This window comes from Macaca fascicularis, chromosome 4 (genome assembly GCF_037993035.2).
Source record: "Macaca fascicularis isolate 582-1 chromosome 4, T2T-MFA8v1.1".
In the NCBI taxonomy this organism is placed as follows: domain Eukaryota; kingdom Metazoa; phylum Chordata; class Mammalia; order Primates; family Cercopithecidae; genus Macaca; species Macaca fascicularis.
This window is the reverse complement of record NC_088378.1, coordinates 70,197,388-70,212,636: the sequence shown is the minus strand read 5'-3', so window position 1 is coordinate 70,212,636 and position 15,249 is coordinate 70,197,388. Positions and strand designations below refer to the sequence as shown.

The following is a 15,249-nucleotide window of genomic DNA, read 5'->3' as shown; positions in this document are numbered from 1 at the left end:
CCGCAGGTTCACTTCAAAGTTCTTATACTCATTTATTCTGTTTAATTCATATTCATATTCATTTCTTCTTATTCATCTCTCTGTCTCTTCATCTGCCTTCTCCCATTTTCCAATTACGTGAACAATATAAAATGTCAGATTGTCAGTCACTTGAATATTGTCTAAAATCTGTTGGTAGCATCCAATATAAGTTCCATGCACATGCCATTCTTAGTGAATACTTTATAGTAGTAAGAATAGGCCAGGCAGACAGATCGCTTGAACCCAGGAGTTTGAGACCAGCCTGGGCAACATGATGAAACCCCATCTCTACAAAAAAATTTACAGAAATTAGCAGGACATGGTGCTGTGTACCTGTAGTCCCAGCTACTCATGAGGCTGTGGTGGGTGGATCACTTGAGCCTGGGAGGTGGAGGTTGCAGTGAGCTGAGACTGTGCTATTACACTCCAGCCTGGGCAACAGAGCCAGACCCTGACTAAAAAAAAAAAACAAAACAAAAAAAACAAACTTAGAATGATAACAGTTTCATTGTCAACTTACTACTTTCTCATTTTTAAATTTAAGCAAAGCAACATATCTCTCACCCATAAAGTATCTGTATCAAAGATATTTTTTCTAATATTTTTAAACAAATTTTTGAAACATAGGAGGTTGAAAGAATTTTAACAAGGAGCGCAATACTATCTAGATTGTGTAATTATCATTTTTGTATACTTTATATAACTCCACATCTATTATCCGTATATGGGTCCATCTGTTTATCTTTTTGCTGTATTTGAAAAGAAGCTGCAGACATCAATATAATCTCTAAATTTTCCAGCATGCATGTCATTAACTAGAGTTCACTATCTTTTTTGAGGTAAAATGGATACACATTCAATAACTGTGACACATGTCTACCCTTTTGTAACTCAAACCCATCTCAAGACATGGAATATTATCTCATTCCAGAAAGATCCTTCACGTCCCTCTTTAGTCAGTTCACATATCCACCCACAGGCAACAATTGTTTTCATTTTTTTCCTACTATAAGTTAATTTTGTCTGTTCTAGAACTTCAAATAAATGGAATTACAGTGTACCCATTTTTTTGTAAAGCTGTTTTTACTTCCTATTGTTGGGAGATAACTTTCCCTGCATCTCTCAGATTGCTGCATCTCTTGTGAGTGAGGCCGACTCTCCTTTGTTCCAGACTATCTTTTCCCAAATGTTTATAATATGCTAACAGCCTTGGAACACAGAGATTGTGTTTCCTTCCAAAATAAAGGGCCAGTATGCTTACTGCCTATTATAAAAAATTCAGGTTCCCTAACTAACATCAGTGTTCCTTCTTCTTTGCATTTTTTTTTTTTTTTTTTTTTTTTTGAGATGGAGTCTTGCTCTGTCACCCAGGCTGGAGTGCAGTGGCGTGATCTCGGCTCACTGCAAGCTCCGCCTCCCGGGTTCATGCCATTCTCCTGCCTCAGCCTCCCGAGTAGCTGGGACTACAGGCGCCCACACCATGCCTGGCTGATTTTTTGTATTTTTAGTAGAGACGGGGTTTCACCATGTTAGCCAGGATGGTCTCGATCTCCTGACCTCGTTATCTGCCCGCCTCAGCCTCCCAAAGTGCTGGGATTACAAGCATGAGCCACCGCGCCCAGCTACTTTTTTTTTTTTTTTTTTTTTTTTAAGATAGAGTCTCACTCTATTGCCCAAGCTGTAGTGCAGGGGCATGATCATGGCTCACTGCAGCTTCTGTCTCCCTAGGCTCTGGTGATCCTCACACTTCAGCCTCTAGAGTAGCTGGGACTACAGACACATGTCACAATGCCCGGGTAATTTTTGTATTTTTTTGTAGAGATGGGATTTCACCATATTGCCAGGTTGGTGTTGAATTCCTGGGCCCAAGCGATCTGCCTACCTCAGCTTCCCAAAGTGCTAGGAGTATAGGCGTGAGCCACTGTGCCTGCCCGGCAGTGTTCCTCTTGTTAATGCAACTCTCTGTCTCATCTGACCTTTACATCACCCTGTGGGAATTGAAGCAACTGCTCTTGTTAAAAATAAACTGTCCTTTGGGAGGCCGAGGCAGGCAGATCACCTTAGGTCAGGAGTTCAAAACCAGCCTTGCCAACATGGAGAAACCCCATCTCTGCTAAAAATACAAAAATTAGCCGGGCCCAGTGGCACGCACCTGTAATCCCAGCTGGAAGCTGAGGCAGGAGAATCGCTTGAACCTGGGAGGTGGAGGTTGCAGTTAGCTGAGATTGTGCCATTGCACTCTAGTCTGGGTGAAAGAGCAAGACTCCATCTCTCCAAAAAAAAAAATAATAATAATTAATAAATAAATAAACTGTCGGCCAGGTGTGGTGGCTCATGCCTGTAATCCTAGCACTTTAGGAAGCCGAGGCAGGTGGATTACGAGGTCAGGAGAGACCAGCCTGGCCAACATGGTGAAACCCCATCTGTACTAAAAATACAAAAATTAGCTGGGTGTGGTGGCAGGTGCCTGTATTCCCAGCTACTCGGGAGGCTAAGGCAGGAGAATTGCTTGAACCCAGGAGGCAGAGATTGCAGTGAGCCGAGATTGTGCCATTGCACTTTAGCCTGGGTGACAGCCTAGCCTCCGTCTCAAACAAAAAATAAAATAAACTGACCTTGGGATGGGTGCGGTGGCTCACACCTGTAATCCTAGCACTTTGGGAGGCCGAGGCGTGTGGATCACCTGAGGTCAGGAGTTCGAGACCAGGCTGACCAACATGGTGAAACCCTGTCTCTACTAAAAAATACAAAAATTAGCTGGGCATGGTGCCAGGTGCCTGTAATCCCAGCTACTCAGGAGGCTGAGGGAGGAGAATCGCTTGAACCCGGGAGGTGGAGGTTGTAGTGAGCCGAGATCACACCATTGCACTCCAGCTTGGGCGACAGAGCAAGACTCCATCTCCAAAAAAAAAAAGCCTATCCTTTGTTTCTGACCTTGTAGTATCTCATGCATTCTACCACCTTCTGTGAAATTTTGGCAGGCTAAATTTATTTGCTAGCCTGTACTTGAGGTAAAACCAAACACCCTTCACAGTTTTTGACCACTATTAAGATGTATATCCCAGTGATTCATTCCTTTTTATTGCTCAGTAATATTGTACATAGCAAAATTTGTTTATTCTATCATTGAAGGATATCTACACTGTTTTCAGTTTTGGGCTATTATGGATAAACCCCTAATATACATTTGCACACAAGTCTTTGTGTGAACACGTGTTTTAATTTGTCTTGCATAAAAGCCTAACTGTGGAAACTGGGGTCATAGGGTAGGTATATGTTTAATTCTATAGGAGATTGCAGAACTTTTTCCAAAGTAGATCTACCATTTTATATTCCTACCAGCAATATATAGAATTTTAGTTGTTCCACATCCTCACCAACTTTTAAGCCATTTTAGTGGCTGTGTATTGCATGGTAGTTTGTTGTTGTTGTTGTTTGTTTGTTTTGAGACGGAGTTTTGCTCTTATTGCCTAGGCTGGGGTGCAGTGGCGTGATCTCAGCTCACTGCAACCTCTGCTTCCCAGGTTTGATTATCCTGTCTCCCACCTCAGCCTCCCGAGTAGCTGGGATTACAGGCGTACACCACCATGCCCGGCCAATTTTGTATTTTTAGTAGAGACGGGGTTTCTCCATGTTGGTCAGGCTGATCGTGAATTCCTGACCTCAGGTGATCTGCCCACCTCCGCCTCCCAAACTACTGGGATTACAGGCATGAGCCACTGCACCCGGCTGCGTTGTGGTTTTAATTCCCTTTTTTTTTTTTTTTTTTGAAGCCTAACGATGTTGATTACCCATGTGCTTATTTTTTATTTATGTATCTTTTTTTAGTAGGCATATCAATTCAAGTCTTTTGCTTACTTTTAAAAATCAAGTTACATTCTGGCCAAGTGCAGTGGCTCTATATACCTATAATCCCAGCACCTTGGGAGGTTGAGGTGGGAGGATTGCTTGAGCCTAGGATTTCGAGACCAACCTGGACAACATGGTGAAACCCTGTGTCTACAAAAAATAAGCCCAGTGTGGTGGCGTGTGCCTATCGTCCCAGCTACTCGAGAGACTGAGGTGGGAGGATTACCAGGAAGTTGAGGCTGCAGTGAGTGGGGTCACACCACTGCATTTCAGCCTAGGCCATGGCAGTGAGACCCTGTCTCAAAAAAAAAAAAGAAATTTACATTTTGTTAGCTTTAATAAAAAAGAATTTAAGTGACGTTTTGTTCCTAGAGATGATCTAAGTTATCAATTTTATTGCAATCATTTATTTGTAATATTTCTTTGCTCTTTTTTTAATGTCTGTGGGATTGGTGGTGAAAGACCCTCTTTGATTCCTGATTTTGATAATTTGTGTTCTTTATTTTTTTCTCGTCCTTATACCTAAGGGTTTATCAGTTTTGTTGAAAACACTGACTTTTAGCTGTCTTTACTTTTCTCTATTGTTTTTTACCCTATTTTATTAATTTATGTTCCTATTATTTTCTTCTACAAACTTTGAGTTTCCTTTGCACTTTCTGTAGCTTCTTTATGTGAAACCCTATGATGTTCTTTGGAACCTCTCTATTTTTATTTTATTTTTTAAGACAGGATCTCACTCTGTTACCCAGGCTGGAATACAATGGCACAGTCACGTCTCACTATAGCCTTAACCTCTTAGGCTCAAGTGATCCTCCCACTTCAGCCTCCCAGCTTATCTGGGAATACAGGCATGTGCCACTATGCCTAGCCAATTTAAAATATATATATATTTTTTGAGACAGAGTTTTTCACTCTTGTTGCCCAGACTGGAGTGCATTGGCGCGATCTCGGCTCACTGTAACCTCCGTTTCCCGGGTGCAAGCAATTCTCCTGCCTCAGCCTCCTGCATAGCTGGGATTACAGGCATGCACCACCATGCCTGGCTAATTTTTGTTGTATTTTTAGTGGAGATTGGGGTTTCACCATGTTGTCCAGGCTTGTCTTGAACTCCTGACCTCAGGTGATCTGCCTACCTCAGCTTCCCAAATGCTGGAATTACAGGTGTGCGCCCCTGTGCCCGGCCTTAAAATTTTTTTTATAGAAATAGGGTTTTACTAAGTTTCCCAGGCGGTCATAAACACCTGGCCTCAAGCAGTCCTCCTGCCTGGGCTTCCCAGAGTGTTGGATTATAGATGTGAGCCACTGTACCTGGCCTTTTTATAAATAAATAAATAAATCTAAATTTTCCTTCATGAATGGTTTTAGCTGCATCCCACAAATTTTGATATGTTGTATTTTTTATTATCAGTTTAAAAATTTTTAAATTTCCTGTGATTTTTTTTTGCATTATCAGATCAATTAAAAGTATACTGTGTAATTACAAATATTTATAATTATTTATCTTTTTATTTATCATGATGGTTTCTGTTTTACTTCTCTTTTGATCAGAGAACAAATGAATCTCAAATAGGTTAAATTGCTTGTTGATATTTTTTAATAGCTAATGTGTCTTTAAATGAATTTTTCCCCCAGTTGTTCTGTTAACTGTAGAGGGTGGCTGATAAAAAAATCTCCAGCTATGCTTGGAATTTGTCTCATTCTCTTTATAATTCTGTCAATTCTTGGTTTGTGCATCTCAAAGCTCTGTTACTGGGCACATACACATTAATAATTGTTATGCCTTCTTAATGAGTTTTTAAAACTTCCATTATGAAATGTCCTTCTTTATTTTTGATAATACTCTTTATCTTAAAGTCTGCTTTTAGTAATATAACACAGCTGTAGCCTTATTATTTATTGTTTACATGGTTGTCTTTTTCTGTGCTCTGATTTTTAATTTTTTTATATCTTTATAGTTAAAGTGGCTCTTTTATAGATGTAGACAGCAAATAGTCGGGTCTTGCTTTTTATCAATTTGATAAATCTCTGCATTTAATTTAACACCTAATGTAACTGTTCATATGGTTGGACTTAGATCTACGACTTTGATATTCTTCTGTTTATCTCATTTCTTTGGTAACTTTTTTATGTCTTTCTGCTGCTGTCTGTGTTAATATGATATTTTTAAAATTCCATTTTAATTTATCCACTGGCTTTTCAGTTACACATTTTTGCATTTTTAAGTGGTTGAGGACATGCATTCTCAGAGCATGATATCACAACAAAGAAATGAAAATTGGTTCTCGTAGAGGCAGTACCATCCCAGATACTGTAGTGGTTTGTAGTCTTCCAAAGAGCTACAGTACGTAAGTAAATATTCAGTATATCTGTGGTATTATAATTTCACATGAAGAGGAAATAGGAAACAAAGCTCACTATGGGGAGTATAATGAAAAACAGTGTTCTAGGCTTATAGTATACATCCTTAAATTAGATAGTGTACGTAGATGTACTGTTCTGCCACTCCATGTAAAATCAGAGATATTTTTGTAAGTAAGATCTTACTTGAAATATAGTATTATTTCAACAGTGCAACATTAATACCATAAAAGTATAGATTTGATAGGGATTTAAAAAGTTTCTTTAGCCATCATCTATTTAATACCTCTTATTTTCAAAAAGGAGCAATAAAACAAAATACTCTATCATAAAAGCATCCATTTCTTATGATTCATTGTGTCAGCTAAGAAGTTTTATAGTAAATTTTTAAAAGTTCAGAAAATTAAAGGATAAAAGGTGAGCATGGGTTGAGTAGGGTGGCCTACCTGTGGCATGTAGTTTCAAGATTCTAAACTTTAATATTGTGATTATGTTGTTGAGGGACATTTGAAATATTCCAGAGAATGTTATATTAAGCATCATGATAAACAAGGGCTTTTTATGTGAAATGATCTGGCTTTGAGTCCTGGTTCTGCCTCTCATAAGATAGGACCTTGGGACTCTTGATTTCCTCATCTAAGTGAGAAAAAGTCACAGCTACTTCTTCTGCCTCCTTCCTTCTTTCCCTTGTTCCCCACCATCCTGATTCTTCCTCTCTGCTTCAAATATATACTGAACACTTGCTATGTTTCAGGGATGGTTTTAGACATGTAAATGAAAAATTATGATATTTCCTTTCAAGAAGTTAGTAGCTTTATAAGAAAACAGACACATTGGCCGAGCGCGGTGGCTCATGCCTATAATCCCAGCCCTTTGTGAGTCCAAGTTGGGTGGATCGCCTGAGCTCAGTAGTTCAAGACCAGCCTGAGCAACTTGGCGAGACCCCATCTGTAATGAAAATAAAAAAACAAAAAACCAAAAAAACCCAGCTGGGTGTGGTGGTACACACCTGCGGTCCCAGCAACTCAGGAGCCTGAAGTGGGAGGAGCCCTTGCGCTGAGTGATGGAGGTTGGAGTGAGCCAAGATTGCACTGTTATACTCCAGTATGAGTGACAGAGCAAGACCCTGTCTCAAAAAAAAAAAAGAAAAGGAAAAGAAAACAGACACATTATAATGTAGTATGATGTGTTATAATGGTGATATATACCACATATAATTGGAGCACTGGAAAAGGAGTACCCATATTTGCTTAAGAATATCATAAAGGCTTTCAAGATGAGGTAGTGTTTAAACTGAAACTCAGTAACATACAGATATTTGCCAAGTGTGGGTGAGCGATAAGGTGGGTTGAGCATATGAGATAGCAGGTGAAAGCATTCAGCACAGTACCTGTTACTGAATAGATTCTCCATACATGTTTGTCTTCTCCCACCTCTTCCATCCCTGTGTCAGCAGATAGGGAAGCAGACTGGATACTTATAAAAATAGTTTAAAGTGTTTATTGAACTACTAGTCAATGTACTGAGCATTGTTCTAGGCATTGTACAATTATTTGGGATCCAGTAATAACCTTATGAGATATTTTGCATATTATCCCTAGTTTACAGACAAGGAAACTGGGGCTCTGGGTATTTTTTCAGTTTTTGCAGCTGGAGGCCATTATTCTAAGCAAATTAATGAGGGAGCAGAAAACCAAATATTGCATGTTCTCTCTTATAAGTGGGAGCTAAACATGGGTTCTCATGGACATAAATATGGCAACAATAGACACTGGGGACTACTAGAGAAGGAGGGGAGGAAGGGGGGCCAGGGCTGAAAAACGGTTGGGTACTATGCTCATTACCTGGGTGATGGGATCAATCATACCCCAAACCTCAGCATCGTGCAGTATACCCATGTGACAGACCTGCACATGTACCCTGTAAATCTCAAATAAGTTGAAATTTGAAAATAGAGAAATAATTTTAGAAAGAAATATTTGTGTTAGACATAATAAAGTGCTTAATGTAAATCAAAAATTTCCATGGCTGAGTATGCTAGCTCATGCCTGTAATCCCAACACTTTTGGGTGGCTGAGGCAGGAGGATTGCTTGAGGCCAGAGTTCAAGACTAGCCTAGTGAAACTGGTCTTGGCAACATAGTGAGACTCCATCTCTACAGAAAAATTTTCAAAGTAGCCAAGCATGGTAGGGTGCACTTGTGGTCCTAACTACTTGGGAGGCGGAGGCAGGATGATTGCTTGATTGAGTCCAGGAGGTCAAGACTACAGTGAACTGTGATTACACTACTGCACTACAGCCTGGGCAAAGAGTGAGACCCTGCCTCTTAAAAAAAATAAAATTGCATGATATGACTCTAGCTTGCATTTTTCAGCCTCATTTTTGGTCTCTACCTTCACAGTGATACACTTAAACTACTCTCCTTGCCATCCTCAAACATTATATTAACTATTCCTGCTGCACAAGTTTATGGTACCATTAGCTCAATTTGGACTACTGTCTTCAGTCTCCATTAGAATGTTACTCTCTCTCCATGCACTCAAAAATACACCTCATGTGTAAAGATTCTATAATGCTTCTACATGGTATACACCCCTCCTTTGTATTATTCACTTCATAATTTTTGTTTCTCTTTTTTATGTATTCTCTTTCCCTGGAAATCAAGTTAAAGTTAAATATTTGTCTTTTTGAATTCATCCTCTGTATTTCTCATTTCTCTTGTTGCTCAGGCTGGAGTGCAGTGGTGTGATCTCGGCTCACTGCAACCTCTGCCTCACGTGTTCAAGTGATTCTCCTGCCTCACCTTCCCTAGTAGCTGGGATTACAAGCACCCACCACAACACCCAGCTAATTTTTTTGTATTTTTAGTAGAGATGAGGTTTCACTATGTTGGCCAGGCTGGTCTCAAACTCCTGACCTTAGGCAGTCCACCCACCTCAGCCTCCCAAAATGCTGGGATTACAGGTGTGAGCCACCACTCCCATCTGGTCTTTCTTAATTATGCTGTATGTTTTGTGATTCTTGGTTGACCCTTCAGATACATGAAAGAGGGATAGGAATGATTTAAGGTCCAGTGAATAGAGAGCCAGTTTTTACACCAGTGGTCTTCTTATTGTCAGAATGAATAGGGGTGTATGCACAGGATCCAATATTTTACTACTTGCCTGGATATTTCCTTCAGTCTCTTTAGAGAAGGGCCTCATATTATTTGCCTTAAGGCCATGTTTGCCTGTTTTCACATGTGTAGGTAGGAATGGTATGTGAGGATGAAATGGGAATCTGGTCCTTACAGAACTGCTCATTAACCTCCCTGTTTTCAAGGCCATTGCTCGTTCTTGCCCTTCATCATATATGTGTGTAAGCAGAGTTTCTCAGTGTTCTGTTAGGAATCTTGGTTTCTACTTCTGCTGCAGCTCCTTTTGTTAATTTTCTTGGGTGTGGCTCCTTCAACTCAGTTATCAGTCAGCACTCAAACTTCTAGAAATTTATCGAATTTGGTTTTCTGCTGATGCATCTCTCTCATTCCCTTCTTTATTGTGAATATTTCTTTCTACTAGTTTGTCATTTTAATGGCTTTTAAACAGTAACATGAGGTACCTCAGTTGTCCAGCATGCCGTCTTGAACTGGAAGTCAGTTTATGCCTCCTAGAGAAAAAAAAATTACTCTTATTTCTAAGGAGAATCAGTTATTAAACTGTAGCCACATCCCAATCTAGTTGGAGAGAAAAAGCCTGTGTCAAGAGAGATAAGTAACCCATTACTATCTGGAGCCCTGGGTAAAAATACTTGGCAAATAAATGATAGCATTTGGACTATTTTCAGTTGACTCCTTATTCATGTTATTCTTTTTTTTTTTTCCTTTTAAGTTTTTTTGAGAATGGGTCTTGTTCTGTTGCCCAAGCTGGAGTGCAGTGTTGTAATCATGGGTAGCTGCAACCTCGACCACGGTTCAAGCAATTCTCCCACCTTAGCCTTCCAAAGTGTTGGGATTATAGGCATTAGCCACTGCACCTGTCCCCTGTTAATATTCTTTAAAAGTAATTTTGAAATGGTTGGTTGGGAGGCGGAAAGCAAATATAGCAAGGATTTTTTCCCCCCACCGAGTTAGGTCTCTGTCACCCAGGCTGGAGTGCAGTATTGCGACCTCAGCTCACTGCAGCCTCCCTAGTAGCTGGGACCTCAAATGTGTGCCACCGTGCCCAGCTAATTTTTTGTGTTTTTTGTAGAGATGGGGTTTTGCCATGTTGCACAGGCTGGCCTGGAACTCCTGAGCTCAAGCAGTCCACCTGCCTTGGCCTCCCGAAGTGTTGGGATTACAGGCATGAGCCACTGCACCCAGGCTGAAAGCCAATATTTATATAATTCTTAAATAAATATGTGCCAGAATGAATTTTAAAAATTGGATTCTCATCATCTACCTCCCTCCCAACCCCTTACGCCTCTGAGTCTCTATTGTCTATCATTCCACTCTTTTTTTTTTTTTTTGAGACGAAGTCTTGCTCTGTCGCCCAGGCTGGTGTGCAGTGGCGCGATCTCGGCTCACTGCAAGCTCCGCCTGCTGGGTTCACACTGTTCTCTTGCCTCAGCCTCCCAAGTAGCTGGGACTGCAGATGCCTGCCACCCTGTCTGGCTAATTTTTTTTTTTGTATTTTTAGTAGAAACGGAGTTTCACTGTGTTAGCGAGGATGGTCTTGATTTCCTGACCTCGTGATCCACCCACCTCAGCCTCCCAAAGTGCTGGGATTACAGGCGTGAGCCACCGCGCCTGGCCTATCATTGCACTCTGTACATCCATGTGTACAAATTTTTTAGCATTCACTTATGAGTGAGAGCATATGATATTTGACTTTCTGTGCCTGGCTTTTTTCACTTAAGATAATGACCTCCAGTCCATTAACGTTGCTGCAGAAGACATGATTTTGTTCTTTTTCACGGTGGAATAATATACATTGTGTATATATATACCACATTCTCTTTATCCACTTATCCATTGATAGATAGTTAGGTTGATTCCATGTCTGCTATTGTGAATAGTGCTGCACAAAACATACAAGTGTGGTTATCTTTGATATATTGATTTCTTTCCCTTTGGGTCGATACCCGGTAGTGGGATTGCTAAATCAAATAGTAATTCCATTTTTAGTTCTTTGGTAAATCTTCATGCTGTTTTCTATAAAGGTTGTACTAATTTGCATTCCTACTAACAGTGTATAAGAGTTCTCTTTTTCCCACATCCTTGCTAACATCTTTTTAATAATAGCCATTCTGACTGCAGTAAGATGATATTTCATTGTGGTTTTCTGATGATTAGTGATGTGATGTTGAGTATTTTTCCTACACCTGTTGGCCTTTTGTATGTCTTATTTGAAAAATGTCTATTCATGTTCTTTGCTCACTATATTTTGTTAAGTTGTTTGAGTTCCTTGTATGTTTTGGATATTAATCACCTGTCAGACAACTAATTTGCAAATATTTTCTCCCATTCCACAGGGTGTCTATTCACTCTGTTCATTATTTCTTTCGCTGTGAAGAAGGAGACTTTTTAGTTTAAGTCTTTTTTGTCTATTTTTGCCTTGCTGTTGAGGTCTTACCAAGTAAGATTTTAATAGACAGCCATAACTAGGAGAGTACATCCCCTACCAGAATAAGATAGAATACTGAAATGAGAAAATATTCAGAGAAATATGTTATCCAGTTTTACTAATGGAGGGACTGTGTTTTAGAGTAATGGGAAAGGAAGTGGAAAATGTAAGTAAGGTAAGATTATGACGGATCTCACCTACAACCTAAGCAGAATTGTAGATTTTTGAGACAAGGGACTAACAGGCTAAGATTTATTGAGAGAGAATGTGCAGGTATGGAAGATGATGTAGAGTAACAAGCAGTTTTGATGCTGAGATGCCACTGAAGAAACTATTACACTTACCTTAGTAGAAGATAATGTAAACTTTGCCTTTGCCTTCTGAAGATTCACTAAAAATTACTGACAAGAGGCAGATTAATCGGAGAAAAGACTTACAAGTTTATTTCATCATAGTTTTACTGTGACACAGGAGCCTTCAGAATGAGGATCCAAAAATACAGGGGAAATTGTACATTTTTAGGCATATGTCTAACACAGTATGGACAGCTGTAAAGAAATATAATTGGACAAAAACATTATGTGTGATCTAATGCTAATAGACTGAGTAGGGAAGCCCAGCAAGGTCTGCCTGTCTAGATTTTTCTTGGCCTCTCTGAGCATGCATTCCTGCCTTCTGGGTATGAGCAGGACCTTCTCTGATTGGAGGTCTTATTGACCTAGAGTCAAACAAGGTAGTCAGTTTTTGCACAGAAAGGTCAGGGTGGGGATGGAATTAGAGTAATATTTTTAGGTTTTATGGCGGCTTTGGGGAAAAGGGGTTCTGGTTTCTAACCTACCTTGGGGAAGAGGGATTCCAGTTTCTATGACTAGCCTTGCGGGGAGATAAGACTGACAAACAGGAAGACTGGAGAAGGTCAGAGAAAAACTTCAGCTTCTAAAGTTTTCTTTTTTGTTGTATTGTTTTCTGAATCCCAGCAATAGTTAAGACCTGAAGTAGGGTCATAGCAATCCAATGAATTAGATGGGGCAGATGAAAGAGGAGAGATAGGAAGCAAAAATAAACAAGATTCCATAAATGGTTTGGGTAAAAGTAAGCATTGGAACCAGTGTAATTGGAAAAATGGAGAAACCTTTAATAAAAATTGGCAAGTTAAGGGGATAAGTTGATTTTTGGGGGAACAAATATAGTGAGCTAATTCCTTACCTTTCAACAATCTTTCCCATCTATGTAGCAGCTATTTTGGTATAATAGCAAAGACAGAATATTCTCTGTGAATCCTTGTCTTTTTCTTGCAAAACCATTATAGTTTCTTATGAATATGTGTGTATGTGTATATATATATATATTTTTGTGTGTGTGTGTGTGTGAAGTATTATGAAACTAAATTGCCTTATGTACTAATTTGGGGAGGGGGACATATATGACAGAACTTTTTAAAGTATTCTTTCAGAATATCATGAAGAACAGCTAGAATTTATTGGTTTGTAAGAGCTGGAATTTTACTTTAGATTTGGAAAAGCAGTTCACTTATGCCTATCAAAAATCTTAATAATGGAAAATTAAATTAAGTGAAAGTATACCAGCTTAATTGGGTTTACTAGGAACTATGCACCAACTCCTAGGAAAGTGCACTAAGAGCTTTGAGGAGATAAGTGATAGAGTTTTGTTTGTTTGGTTGATTTTTTTTGAGACGGGGTCTTGCTCGTTGCCCAGGCTGGAGTGCAGTGACACGATATTGATCTTCGCTCGCTGCAACCTCCATCTCCCGGGTTCAACCGATTCTTCTGCCTCAGCATCCCAAGTAGCTGGGATTAAGGCAGGTGCCACCACAACCAGCTAATTTTTTGTATTTTTTAGTAGAGACAGGGTTTCGCCACGTTGGCCAGGTTTGTCTCAAACTCCTGACCTCAGGCAATCTGCCTGCCTCGGCCTCCCAACATGCTGGAATTACAGGTGTGAGCTACCGTGCTTAGCCCAGTGATAGTTTTTGTTACCGAAACAAAACATATGAACATATGATAGCTCTAATAAAAAATGCTGTTTCTTTGTTCTTGTAATTTCAGTAGTTGAACGATGCTCCATTTCATTCATAAAAGAGAAATAATCTGTACTTTCTTGAGTGAAGAGGGAGAAAGGAAATGAAAGCAAAATAGCTATTTATAATTAGTGAAGAGAAAGCTTAGGAAAAAAATGAGAAGATGCTTTAGAAATGTTAAAATAGCTTTAATAATAATACTTCGTCATTTTAAAGAATGTAGGCAGTTGTGATTTTTTTCCCCCCCAACATTTCATCAGAGAGCAGAAAAGGTGCTGCCAAATTGCAGACTTCCACATGAAAGATTTCATTCTGTCAGGTGACCTGCACTAGAAGCAGGTTAATAACCCTGTTTTCTTTTTTCTTTTTTTTTTTTTTTGAGATGGAGTCTCACGCTGTTGCCCAGGCTGGAGTGCAGTGGCGCGATCTCGGCTCACTGCAAGCTCCGCCTCCCGGGTTCCCGCCATTCTCCTGCCTCAGCCTCCTGAGTAGCTGGGACTACAGGCGCCCGCCACCGCGCCCGGCTAATTTTTTGTATTTTTAGTAGAGACGGGGTTTCACTGTGGTCTCGATCTCCTGACCTTGTGATCCGCCCGCCTCGGCCTCCCAAAGTGCTGGGATTACAGGCTTGAGCCACCGCGCCCGGCCAATAACCCTGTTTTCATGGGCTGTCTTGCTTTCACAATGAATGGTCTCGTTTTGCAATGAATTTTTTAAGTTTTGTTTTTATTTGTTCTATGTAATAATTTGGTTACATGTAATTATTTAGTTGCCTTTAGAGTCATGAACTTGGAGAAGTGAAGATTTTCTGGTTCAGTATTTTTCTAAGTATGTTCATCATCTGTACGTAAAGAAGGGGCTCTGGGATCAATTAGGTCAAGAAACTGCTGAGTTAAACAAGATTCTTAGTTTCGTGGGAGTTGGGGAGGTGAGAACATTTCTGAGACTTTAATGTGCTAACATGAGTCTCACAGAGAAACAACATACAGTGTTTTACAAACTTACTTGACCACGAAACCTTTTTCTCATGGTCTTGTTGTTACTCAGAACTCAAATCTTTTGAACTTACAAATAAACAAAAAAGGTAGCAAATGGCTTATTCAAAGCAATATAGCAGTTTATTTAAAGAACTGGACTTGAACTAAGGACTTCTACCATCATATGTTTTATTTCTGTTGCCCCAGCAATTCAGAAGAGTCTTTAAAAACTACATGATATTCTCAATTATTCCTGTAAAATGTACACAGAGGGATTTGAAAAAATAAAACTACTAATTGAATTATTTTTAGTGTATTTTGAATTGGCACATTGACTTTGATGAAAAGAGGATTGAAAGAGCCAAATAATATTTGAAACCAAAGTTAACAATTTTGTAATTGGTGAACATTGTTATTTTTACAA

At 39.6% G+C, this 15,249-nt stretch overlaps 1 protein-coding gene across 7 annotated transcripts in view; it reads left to right on the top strand.

Moving 5' to 3' along the window:
* The window catches only part of LIN28B (lin-28 homolog B), a 139,137-nt gene that overhangs the window by 71,250 nt on the left and 52,638 nt on the right, over positions 1-15,249 (top strand). The gene's annotated exons all lie outside the window — the stretch shown is intronic.